The following is a 12,077-nucleotide window of genomic DNA, read 5'->3' on the forward strand; positions in this document are numbered from 1 at the left end:
TTGTGTAAAACTCAGAGAAGAAAAGTTGTTCAGTCATTTCAGTCATGTCTAACTCTTCATATCCGCATTTGGGGGGTTCTTGGCAGAGATAGTATAGTGGTTTGTCATTTCCTTCTCCAGCTCATTTTATGGACAAGGAAACTGAGACAAACAGGATTAAGTAACTTGTCCTGGGTCACACAGATAGTGTTTGAGGCTAGATTTGAACTCATTAAGATGAGTCTTCCTAATTTCAGGCCCAGAGCTCTGTCCTAACTACCCTCAGGAAGAAAAGTTATTTCATTTAAAAAAAGAATATTCCATATGGCATTCCCCACTCCCCCCAAGGAGGTTTCTTTTATTTCTTTTCTTTTTAAAAATTAATTTATTTTAAGCATAATACACAATAAGAAAAGAAACATTATAAACTTAAATATTAAAACTTAAATACAAAATAAGAAAAGAAAAAAAAAACATTGCCATGTGCAGAGCAGAACATGAGAGGATTGAAAATATATAGCAATAAATTTCCTATCCAAGAAAGCCTATATAATAGATAGATAGATAGATAGATAGAGATAGAGATAGATAGAGATAGATATCTCGTGTATGTGTATATAAAATACTACACACTGTGTTCAGGTCTCCTTCCTTGTAATTTGTCTTTTGTTCTCCGCTATGCACTTTTTACTTTGTTCTTTTTTCCCCCTTTCTCTCCCCCCCCACCTGCTCCCACCAGAAGGCTACAATTAAGCACAGATATGTGTGTATGTGTTTGTATGTATTTATTCCACCAACTCATCATTTCCTACACCACAGCAATATTCCAACCTTATACTGTCTTGTAGTTATTTTAAATAGTCTCAAACAGTATTGATTAATATGGCTGATATAGTGTAGTTTCTCTTTTATATCTATTTTAGCTTTAACTTTGTCTGAGATCATAATTACTACCCCTGATTTTTTCCTAAATATTCTATTCCTGATCTTTATTTTATGTATAGATATTATTTCCTATCCCTCCCAATTCCTCTACTTTACTTCTACCCACTACTTTGGCCTCATATTACTTAACCTACCCCCTTCCAAGACTTTTATTCCTTTTTTTTTTAAAGCTATCGGGGTTAAGTAACTTGCTCAAGGTTACACGGCCAGTTATTCCTGGGTGTGGTGCTGAGTATCTGAGCCCGGATTTGATCCAGGTCATCCCGACACTGGAGCCGGTGCTCTTACTTGCTGAGCCACCTGGCTGCCCCTAAGCAATCCGGGTTAAGTAACTTGCTCAAGGTTACAGGGCCAGGTGTTTCTGGGTGGGTGCTAAGTGTCTGAGCCCGGGATTCGATCCCCAGGTCGTCCCAACACTGGAGCCGGTGCTCTTACTTGCTGTGCTACCTGGCCGCCCCTATTCCTTTCTAAATGTATATGTTGTTCTCTCTTTAATCCAGATCTGATGTGACTAGGGTTCCCTCTACAAATCCCTCCATTACCCTCTCCCCCGTCCCTATCCCCTTAACCTTTCATTTCTTTCTGAATTTGGAAGACCTTTATACCCTTGTAGATATATATGTACTGTGTTTCCCCGATAATAAGACACTGTCTTATTATTTTTTTTTTGGACAGAAAAACACCAGAGGGCTTATTTTCAGGGGAGGGCTTATTTTAATGAACGTTGACAGCAATTTTAATAAACAGGTAAATGTGAACAAAAAATGTACCTTTATTCAATAAGCAAATCACTGGGGAAGAACAGGATGACGCACTCACTGCTGCAGCTCTGATTGGATGCAGCTCGGTGGCTCAGCAAGTAAGAGCACCGGCTCCAGTGTCGGTTTTGATCATATTCATCTAAATATATTGAATCTAATGATTTGGTTTTGGTTACAAATTCAGATTTATCAGAAAGGGAATGGTAAACAATTATAGGCTTATTTTGAAGGCATAAGTAGCAATTTTGGAGAAAATATTTGATACACAGTTAAGCAGCTGGATATTCAAAGACATTTGAGACTGTACATTGTATAAATGTGTATTTTCACTGTGTTGGGTCTTCTTTTTCCTTTCTCTGGGCTTATAAATATGATTGCTCATATTTTTCCTGCTTCTTCAGAGCAAACCACAGGCAACCTCTGCACTATTAAGCCTGAACTCTCATCAGTAGAAAGTGTACTTTTCATTTCATTTAAGTTTTCCCATTAATAAATAATACCCTAACTAGGACAACCTCCTAATACCAGTTAAGATATCCTGAACAAGGTCCATGCAAGGCATCTAATTCTAAACCATGGACCGAGACATTCAGGTCTTCTTTCACAGTCATTTGATGATACCTGCTACTTTTTATGTCCATATGTATTATAGGGCTGTTATTGAAATGCTGATATTAGGGTGTTGACAATTATATTTTGATCTCTATCCAAAAGGTCATTTTCCCATAAGTTTTATTCCAGAAGGGTTAAGGTAGACCTAGCTAGCTATGCAGTAGTTCTCTAATATGTTGTCTTTACAGCCTTTCCCTCTTTGGACAAAGAGCCTGTAGCCCTCCAAAGTTTACTTCCTGGGCACTGCATCCCAAAAGCTGAGGTAAGGCAGTTTCCTTGTTGGCAGATCCATCTGGCCGCTCTAATGACACATAGAGAATCAACCATATTGAACATATTGCATTAATCCCACTTCAATATTGTACCTCACATTATTTGCTTTTGTTCATCACCTGTCCCAGTGCTTTTTGACATTCCACAGCCATTTTTCTTGACCTTGTCTTTTTCCACTTTGTCCTTCCCAGAGAATGGGGCTGATCTTGGTTCACTTCATTCTAAATAATTGGGCTTTAATTGCACCCTAGGTAGAATCATTTGCAGTAATTACTAAGAATATGTCAGTTCTCTGATAATGGAATAAAACATTATCAAGGCTGAGCTAGCCCGGGCCTTTGTCCCTTAAGAAAAAGAGAGAAAGACAGAGACAGAGATACAGTGAGAAAGTCAGAGACCCAGAACAAGAGCGAGACTTGCGGTTGGGAGTGTTGTTAGATATTTCTCACCTTCTCTTATCAAGTTCCCAATTATTTGGAGAGCATTTGTCAGCTCACTTATTTTTAGAAATACAAAATCATTGTGGATTTCTGAAGAATAGGTCACCTTTCAAGCTTTTCTTAGGGAACCTGTTGCAAGACACCCAATATTTAATTGGCTGCTAGACAGCATTGTCTCTTTTATCTCAAAGGAATTGGAATCTAATGGATATTGTTCTGAACAGGTCTAAAAGTAGATGAATGGATTCTGGTTTTTCTTTCTAATATACTCCACCCAATTTTGACCTCGTTTTCTGCTTTTGAATCATATAGCAGAAAATGGAAAGTAGAAAATTAAGCCAATTACAGAGATCAATTTTAATCGACTCAGAAATCATAGATTCTTAAGGATTGGAAAGGATCTCCAAGGACTAATCCAACCTATACCCCCCAAAGGAGCCATTCTACTCAATTATTAATGGTGCTGTGGAAAAGTAGGCACAACCTGAGGGAGATGTATCTTTTCTAGGGAATAAAGGGGAAAATAGACCATTGGGATAGTCCCTAGCAGTGCTGAGTTTTCAAAAGTATTGACAAAGTTTGGGTTGGAAGCGGTCACTTGATGTTTCATTCCCTTGCCTCTTTTCCAGGAGAAAGCCTGGTTTTGGAAGGAAAATATTCCTAGGACATGAGAAAACAGAATTTCTCCCCCATGCCTCCAAAATCATGTTATCTAACCCTTGATTTTCTACTGCAATCCTCGAGTGTGACACACATCTTTCATTTGAGTTTCTCAGGTGTCTCCCATTGTGAAGTACTTTTTAGGTGTTAGCATCATTCAGTGCTGGGTGTCACTGAGGCAAAAATATGTCATTTCTTTACAACAGTGTTTTCTGTGGTTTAATAGAGGTTAGGTTCTGTATGCCATTGGGGAGGGAGTTGAGATAGTCTTTCACCATGTACAACCTTACTAGTTCCCATTTTCTTTTGTTGTACCATCCCTACAGTGTCCCTTGATATCCCAGTTGACTGGAAAGTAAAGAGGTCACACACACGTGATATTCATTTGTAATCATTTAAAAACTGTTGTTCCACGTCTCATATCTATATCCCAGTATTTCCATACTTGAACATATTTGTGATCTTATCAGGATGGGGTCCTATCTCAAGTGATGCATATTGTAACCCATCCATGCTTCCTCATGTGGGATATGTCCATGGTCTACCATATATTCTCCAAACAGCGTCCATCTTATATTTTGAGGGCTTTCCTCGAGAGATGCTTTAACATTGTGTTGATACCAGTAGAGCATACAGGCTATTTATTTATCACTTATGTCACTGCACAAATGGCCCACCTCCTTTTCTGCTCATTACTTATCTCCGATGGCATATTTTACAGTGATTCCCCTGCCTAATCTCTCTTTGGTAGTATATAACACTCACACCAGATAAGTTCTTCTCTCTTGGTCTATGAAAAGAAATCTTTTTTTCCTAGAAATAGATGAAACACTCTTGTCCATTGTCAAAAATTAATAAAACCTTGCAATCTAGGTCCCAGAGTCCATGAGGTTGGTGGTGTCTTCTGTGCTGTGTGGCTTGTGTATAGTTCTGTTTCAATGCCTTCCTTGTCTTTTCTTGATGCTTAAGGATATTTTCACTCATCTTAGCCAGCTCTTCCTATAATTTTGTGTAGTCCAGTTCTAATTCTCTCACTGAGATGCCTTTTCCTTGCAATGCACAGTTACATATTCTTTTGCAAGCACAGTGAGGACAGATTGGTAAATCAGGACCTTGTATTGTCCTATATGCATCAAAGTCTGATGATGCTCTAGACCTACCATTAGCTTCTTCTATATTACTTGTATTCTGTGTACTTTGAATTTAAAAGTCAATAAAATGTTATCTGCGTACTCCCACAATTTTTGTCATATGGTCCCCAGCTCCAAGTGACCCCATTGAAAGTTGACCAGCAACTATCGTCGATTAGAAACACTATTCAAGATTTCCATTTGCCATGTCATCAGGTCTTCTTATGACAATCATAACCTTCATTGCAACTCAGATATTGCGCTAGTCTTGAATTCTACCAACTATGCTCAAATACTCTTCATAGAAATCTATGACCAGTGAGTTAGGACCCCCTTGGGCCACTGGATTATTGGAAAGACTTAAATTTAGAAGTATATGTGAAACTTTATTTAGTCATATAGCTCATGAGTATAGTCTGTGTTATAGCACTGATAGTAACCTGACTCAATTCCTCTAAGAACATTATATAACTTTGGAACCCCTCTCACCAGCAGTTGTTTTGCTGTTCTTCACAAGTAACGCATCAAAATCAGAATCTCTTCTCTTAGTCCCATAGTTGGAGTAGGTGTGATTTTTCTTTGCCACTCAGGTTATTTTCTTTATCCTATCAGCAATCCGATTCTTGCTTTTTATTTTCATTACAGAAGTTGTTGTATGGCTTCCTATTACCTTAGTACCCTGAAGTGTAACACCACCGAAATCACATAATGTGATTTAGTGTGATATAACTTACTACAAACTTATTATCAGTTCAGTAACACTAATAGTAATAATTTCATCATTACTAATATCAGCCTAATGAATAATACAAACTTATCAAAATCCCTGTATATTACTACATTAACTCTACACTATTCTAATCCTGGTAGGGTAGTGAATCATCCAAATCTTACCTGTGAAACTACCTAACTGTGTGACCCTGGGCAAGTCACTTTACTTCTGTGTGCTTCTTGTAAATCCATAGGATGTATTTATTAATCATAGAAGAGTTGCCCTCTGTCTCAGTTGAGGTAGTCCCCACAGCAGAATTTTCCTACTCTTCTCAGATCCTTCATTTATTTGCATATACCTACCTTCACATAGTACTACACTTGACTCACTATCTTATAAACATATTCTTGATATCCAGCCATCAGGTTAATGTGATACCATTTCAGAATTTTGGCCTACCATGTGTCCTCATCTCTGGATTTGATATATCAATTCAGATCATTCAATGCATTTTTTCACTTGTTAAAAAACACTGTATTTTCTGCAAACATGTGAAAACAATTTTTTAAATTGAGTTCCAAATTCTTCCCTCCCCTCCTTTCCCCTTCATTATGAAGGCAAGCAATTTCATATATATATATGCATATATATATATATATATGTATACATTTGCATTCATACAAAACATTTCTGTATTTGTCATGTAAAAGAAAATATAGACCAAAAAACCCCAAGAATAGTAAAGAAAATGTAAAAAATATGCCTAAATATGCATTCAGACTCTATGAGTTCTTTCTCTGGAGGTAGATAGTATTTTTCATTATATATCCTTCAGAATTATCTTGGATCATTGTATTATTAAGAATAGCTAAGTCATTTATAGTTGATAATTATACAAAATTGTCCTTATTGTGTACACTGTTCTCCTGGTTCTGCTCACTTCACTTTTTATCAGTTCATGAAATCTCCAGGTTTTTCTGGAAGCATCCTGCTCTTCCTTTCTTATAGCACAATAATATTCTATCACAATCATATATAAAACAACTAGTTTAGCCAATACCCAATTGATGGGCATCCCCTCAATTTCCAATTCCTTACCACTACAAAAATACCTCCTCTAAATTTTCTTGTACATATAGATCCCTTTTCCTTTTTTTAATCTCTGTTGGATGTAGAACTAGTAATGATATTGCTGGCTTAAAGGGTATGCACAGTTTTATAGCCCTTTGGGCTGAGTTCCAAATTGCATTCCTGAATGGTCAGATCAGTTCACAACTTGACCAACAGTGATTTCATGTTCCAATTTTCCTGCATCCCTTCTAACATTTGTTATTTTCCTTTTTTGTCTTGTTAGGCAACCTGATAGATATAAGGTAGTACATCAGAGTTGTATCTTTTTTGTAATTTGCATCTCTCTAATCAGTAGTAATTTAGAGATAACATTGATTTCTTCTGAAAACTGCCTGTTTTTAACCTTTTGCCATCTATCATTTGAAGAATGACTTGTATTCTTATGAATTTGACTAACTTCTCTATATCTTTAAGAAATAAAACCTTTATCAGAGAAACTTGCTATAAATTTTTTCATAGTTATGATTACTAACTATATTTCCCTTCATCCTATTTTTCTCATTTATCCTCTCTCTCACTTTTTACCCTGTCCCTTCTCACCAGTGTTTTACTTCTGACCACCACTGTCCTCAATCTGCCTTCCCTTCTATCAACACCCCCCTTCTCTTATTCTCTTCCTCTCCCACTTTGCTGTAGAGTAAGTATGTATTTTATTCCTTCTGTGAGCCAGTTTGAGTAAAAGTAAGGTTCACAAACTCCCCCCAAACTCCTCCATCTTCCTATTCACTGTAAAAGTTCTTTTGCATCTCTTTTATGAGATCATTTACCCCATTCTACCTTTTCCTCCCCCTTCTCCCAGTGTATTCCTTTTTCTCACCCCTTAATTTTATGTTTTTTAGATATCATCCCATCATAGTCAATTCACATCCATTCCCTCTGTTCATTTATACTCCTTCTTACTGCCCTAATAATGATAAAGTTCTTAGGAGTTACAAGTATCATCTTCTCATGTAGGAATGTAAACAGTTTAACTTTATTGAATCCCTTATAATTCCTGTTCACTGATACCTTTTTATGCTTCCCTTGAATCTTGTGTTTGAAAGTCAGATTTTTCTATTCAGCTCTAGGCTTTTCATCAGGAGTGCTTAAAAGTTTTCTATTTCATTAAATGCCCATTTTTTCCCCTGGAGAATTATACTCAGTTTTTCTGGGTAAGTGATTCTTAGTTGTAATCCTAGATCCTTTGTTCCCCCAAATATAATATTCCAAGCTCTCCAATTCTTTAATGTATAAGCTGCTGAAACTTGTGTTATTCTGACGGTGGCCCCACAATATTTGAATTGCTTCTTTCTGACTGCTTGAAGTATTACCTCCTTTACCTGGGAGCTCTGGAATTTGACTATGATATTCCTGGGAGTTTTCATTTGGGGTTCTCTTTTAGGAGATCATTGGTGGTTTCTTTCAATTTATTCTCTGGTTCTAGAGTATCAGGGTAGTTGTCCTTGACAATTTCTTGAATAATAATGTCTAAGCCCTTTTTTGGATCACGGCTTTCAGGTAGCCCAAGAATTCTTAAATTATTTCTTCTGAATCTATTCTCCAGACCAGTTGTTTTTTTTTCAGTGAGATAGTTTACATTTTCTTCTGTATTTTTCTGTTCTTTTATTTTTGTTTCATTACTTGGTTTTGTTTTTTTTTGGGGGGGGTGGATTTGGAGAGGGGAAGGCAGGACAGTTGGGGTTAAGTGACTTTCCCAAGGTCACATGGCTAGAAAGTGTTAAGTGTCTTAGATCAGATTTGAACTCAGGTCCTTTTGAGTCCAGGGCCAGTGCTCTATTCATTGTGCCACCTAGCCACCCCTGTTTCATTGTTTTTTGATTTCTCATGGAGTCATTAGCTTCCACTGTTTGTTGCTCTTTGGTTACAGGTGCAAATGGTTATCCTTTTAAAGTAGCCCTGAAGGGGCAGAGAGGTGGATCAATGGATAGAGCAGCAGCCCTGGAGTCAGGAGGATCTGAGTTCAAATATGACCTCACACACTTGACACTTACTAGCTGTGTGACCCTGGGCAAGCTGCTTAACCCCAAGTGCCTCGTAAAAACAATCAAAGTAGTCCTGATGTGGTTGTATATTAAGTGAAAGATCAAATGCTAAACACTGGAGTGAACTTGAAAAAGTAGAATGGGCTGTCTTAGGAGGTTCTTAGCCACAAGAGTCCTAGCAAAGACTTGGAGTCCATTTATCTGGCACATTCCAGAAGGGAATTCTTGTTGAATTGTGTTAAAGACAAAGAGAGAACACGTAAGATGAATCAGGTGTTATCTCTGTGTGTTTTATACCCTTCCTTCGTTGTCCTTCCTCCTAGTTAACGATGACAGAACTGCAGGTCTTAACAGATTTTGGAGTTCTGGGACAGTCACGGGAGTCTTCTGAAACATACAGCCCTGTAGGAAGTATGGCCGTCAGCAACCACCCCTCCAATGAAAGTCCAGCTGGAGTAGTGCTTCAGGATTCCAAGAAGCCCTGTTGGGCATCCAAGGGAGGGATTCACTTACCCACGCTCTAATTTCTCCAGAAGCACACAATGTATACTCCAAACAAAGACCTGGTTATAGGCAGCAGCTGGCACAGCTCTCCCCAGCTGCCTATTCATGGTGGATGAAAGGTACTATATAGTTTCAGAAAGGAAGTCTTTTCAAGCTGTGGGTTTCCAGATGCTAGGAGCTAAAATCCATTTTCTGGGAAGAGGATGTTGCCATGGTCCAGGAATACCCAAGTATTGGCATGTAATTGCATGTAATGTGTTCTGGCAGAAGTGTCAGCATGGTAACTGTGCCAGTTACTGTACTTGGGGCCACTGGCCAGCTTTTGCCATAGCATTTCTCCCATTTCGAACCTATATTTCACTGCATTGACCTCAGACTGGAATTACCTACTTGAAACAGTTCTTTAGTTACCTTCTCTAGCTTCCGTGCCACCTTTTACCTCTGGACCTTGATCCTGGAAGATACCTCAGGCTTTATAGGTCCCTACAGGTTGAAGGAGAAATACACAACCTCTTCTCTAAGCAAGCCTTGAAATGAATGGGCACAAAATCGTCTGGTAAGTGTCCCCAGGTTGTTCCTTTTATTTATCTTTAATAATATGTTTTATCTAAGATAGCAGAACTAAGAGATTATTCATACAAAGGAAAGTGAAGAAATTAACAATTAGCCAGCTAATCAGAGTTTTTAAAAAACTCTATCCCCCAAATTTTGATAATTGAGACCCCAAGATTCCCTTTTTAGCCTAGAAAGCACTCTCTACTTCCTTTACCACTTTTTGTTTTTATGTCTACTCCAAGTCACAGCATAGTTGGTGTGGGGGTTTGGGTGAGTGAGTGTATATGCATGGGAAGGGGGTGTCATTTCATTGCTATAAGGAACTCCCAGCAAAGAAACACCTTATACTAAAATAGATTTGCAACTATTTTCCAACTTCTGGTATTAGAACATTACTAGAGGTCTGAGAGATTAAGTGACCTTCTTTGTGTCCCACAACCACTATGTGCCTGAACCACAAGCCTTGAACCCAGGTTGTACTGACTATGTGATTAGTTTTCTATCCCCTAGACCCGGTCTCTTCCCTTTGTACACAGTAGATACATAATTAAAGTGTGCCAAATTGTAGAAGCTTAGTCCAGTCTTTTCATATTCTCTTCTATTAGAGCTCAAGCTCCCATCTCTTTGACCCTGGGCTCTGATGAGTATTTCACCTTGCCTTTCTTTATCTTAGGCCATGAGGATGCTTCCCATCTCTATACTCTCCTCCCAAATACTTCCCCTCTATATCCCCTTTCTAGCACTTGCTCTGAAAATAGTAATTTAACACTACCAACCCTGGAAAAAAATATCACAACTACCCTAATTTCTCCAATCACCATTCTCTCAGACTTCCCTGTCTAAAACACTTCTTTCTGACCCCAACTCACCTATGTGTGTTGTTTTACCATATTAGAATGTAAGTTCCTGAGGCTAGAGGCTGTTTGGGTTTTTGAGATTTGTATCCCTGGTGTTGAGCTCACTTCCTGGAGCATAATTAATGCTTCATTCATTCATTCATTCTTGAGGAAACTTGAGGTTATGTGCCCAGTGACCTAGCAGCAGAACAAAAGATAAAATTCAAGGCTCCCAATTGTCAGTTAAGGATCTTCTCCATCGCACCACACTGGATTGTGGTCCTGAATTTCGTTGCAGTTCCTCAATGTTCTTTCTCCCGTCGCTTTGCCTTTAATGGCCTAACGAAAGTTATTCTGAAAGAAAGAGCTCATTATGAACATCTTTCATCTACTTGATCTTTTTTAATCTTATTGCCACTCAGAAGCCTTCTCTAGGCTCTATGGCAAAAGAAAAATATAAAGAGCCCACTTCATGTCTCCTTCCGTGCCCAAGTTGGTTCCTGATTCTTGTTCAAGTAGATGCTAATTTGCTTAAAACAGTATTCAATTTGCTTTTCAAAGACCCTCATTTGTTGTACACCTGTAGCTTTCAGAGTCTCAGAGTCTTAGGTCCAGGAGGATTTTTCCATGTACTTCCAAATGCTACTTCCCAGCAATTGACCTCCAAAGTAGATGAATGTGAGAGGGAGGAGAGAAGGTCTTAAAAAATAGATGTGAAAGGGAGGGGAGAAAGGCCGCCAAAGTGGATGGATGTGAGAGAGATTGGAGAGCATCCCCCAAAGTGGATGGATATGAGTGGGAGGGGAGAAGGTCCCTTAAAGTAGAGGGTGGGGAGAAAGTGCTTCAAAAGGAATGGATATGAGAGGGACAGGAGAGTGTCCCCCTAAGTGGATGAATTTGAGGAGAGGAGAAAGTCCTCCAAATTGGATGGATGCGAGAGGGAGAGGAGAAGGTCTCACAAAGTGGATGGATATGAGTGGGAGGGGAGAAAGTCCTTTAAAGTGGATGAATGTGAGAAAGAAGGCCTTGTTTCAGAGGAAATGGCCATAGGCCTATGAGACAGCCCTAATGCCTTACAGCTCATAACTAGAAAGAAAATCTGATATTCATTTAATGAAACACAAGCCAGATGATAAACATAAAAAGGGGACTTTAAGAAGATCCTCCTCACATATGCTGCTTTGGGGATGAAAAAAAAGCAGCATATGTAAAGATCTCTTTGATCCATATGTGTCGTCTTTTAAGCCATTTATATGCTTTCTTGTTATAGAGTGCCATATAGCTCATGAAAATGCTTCTTTTTCTGTTCTGGACTGCCCTTGACTACTGAGTGGCATCATGAATCCTTCCTTGTTTGAGTGGAGAATGAAGTGGTTTCTTTGAAAATTGTCATGAGTGGAGTAGAATGTGTACAGACTTGAGGTGGAGAGTGGACATTAATTTTGTTTTGGTACTTCATTTCCATCTCACAATGAGGACAGCATACCTAGTCTGGGAATCTGAAGTAGAGCAAGAAGAAAGTCCAGAAGTCCCTGCCATCTTCATACCACCCCCTCA

The 12,077-nt window shown here is 38.6% G+C and overlaps 1 long non-coding RNA gene across 1 annotated transcript in view; it reads left to right on the forward strand.

Annotated features, from left to right (window-relative positions):
• The first annotated feature begins 9,212 nt into the window (after positions 1–9,212).
• Positions 9,213–12,077, forward strand: part of LOC138177470 (uncharacterized) — a 110,495-nt gene continuing 107,630 nt past the window's right edge. Inside the window, exon 1 of the long non-coding RNA XR_011172505.1 lies at positions 9,213–9,685. This is a non-coding gene — a long non-coding RNA (uncharacterized lncRNA). The remainder of the gene's footprint in view (positions 9,686–12,077) is intronic.

Source organism: Petaurus breviceps, unplaced genomic scaffold (genome assembly GCF_028583685.1).
Source record: "Petaurus breviceps papuanus isolate PSGF00001 unplaced genomic scaffold, PetGlider_PUasm1.0 90417, whole genome shotgun sequence".
NCBI lineage: Eukaryota > Metazoa > Chordata > Mammalia > Diprotodontia > Petauridae > Petaurus > Petaurus breviceps.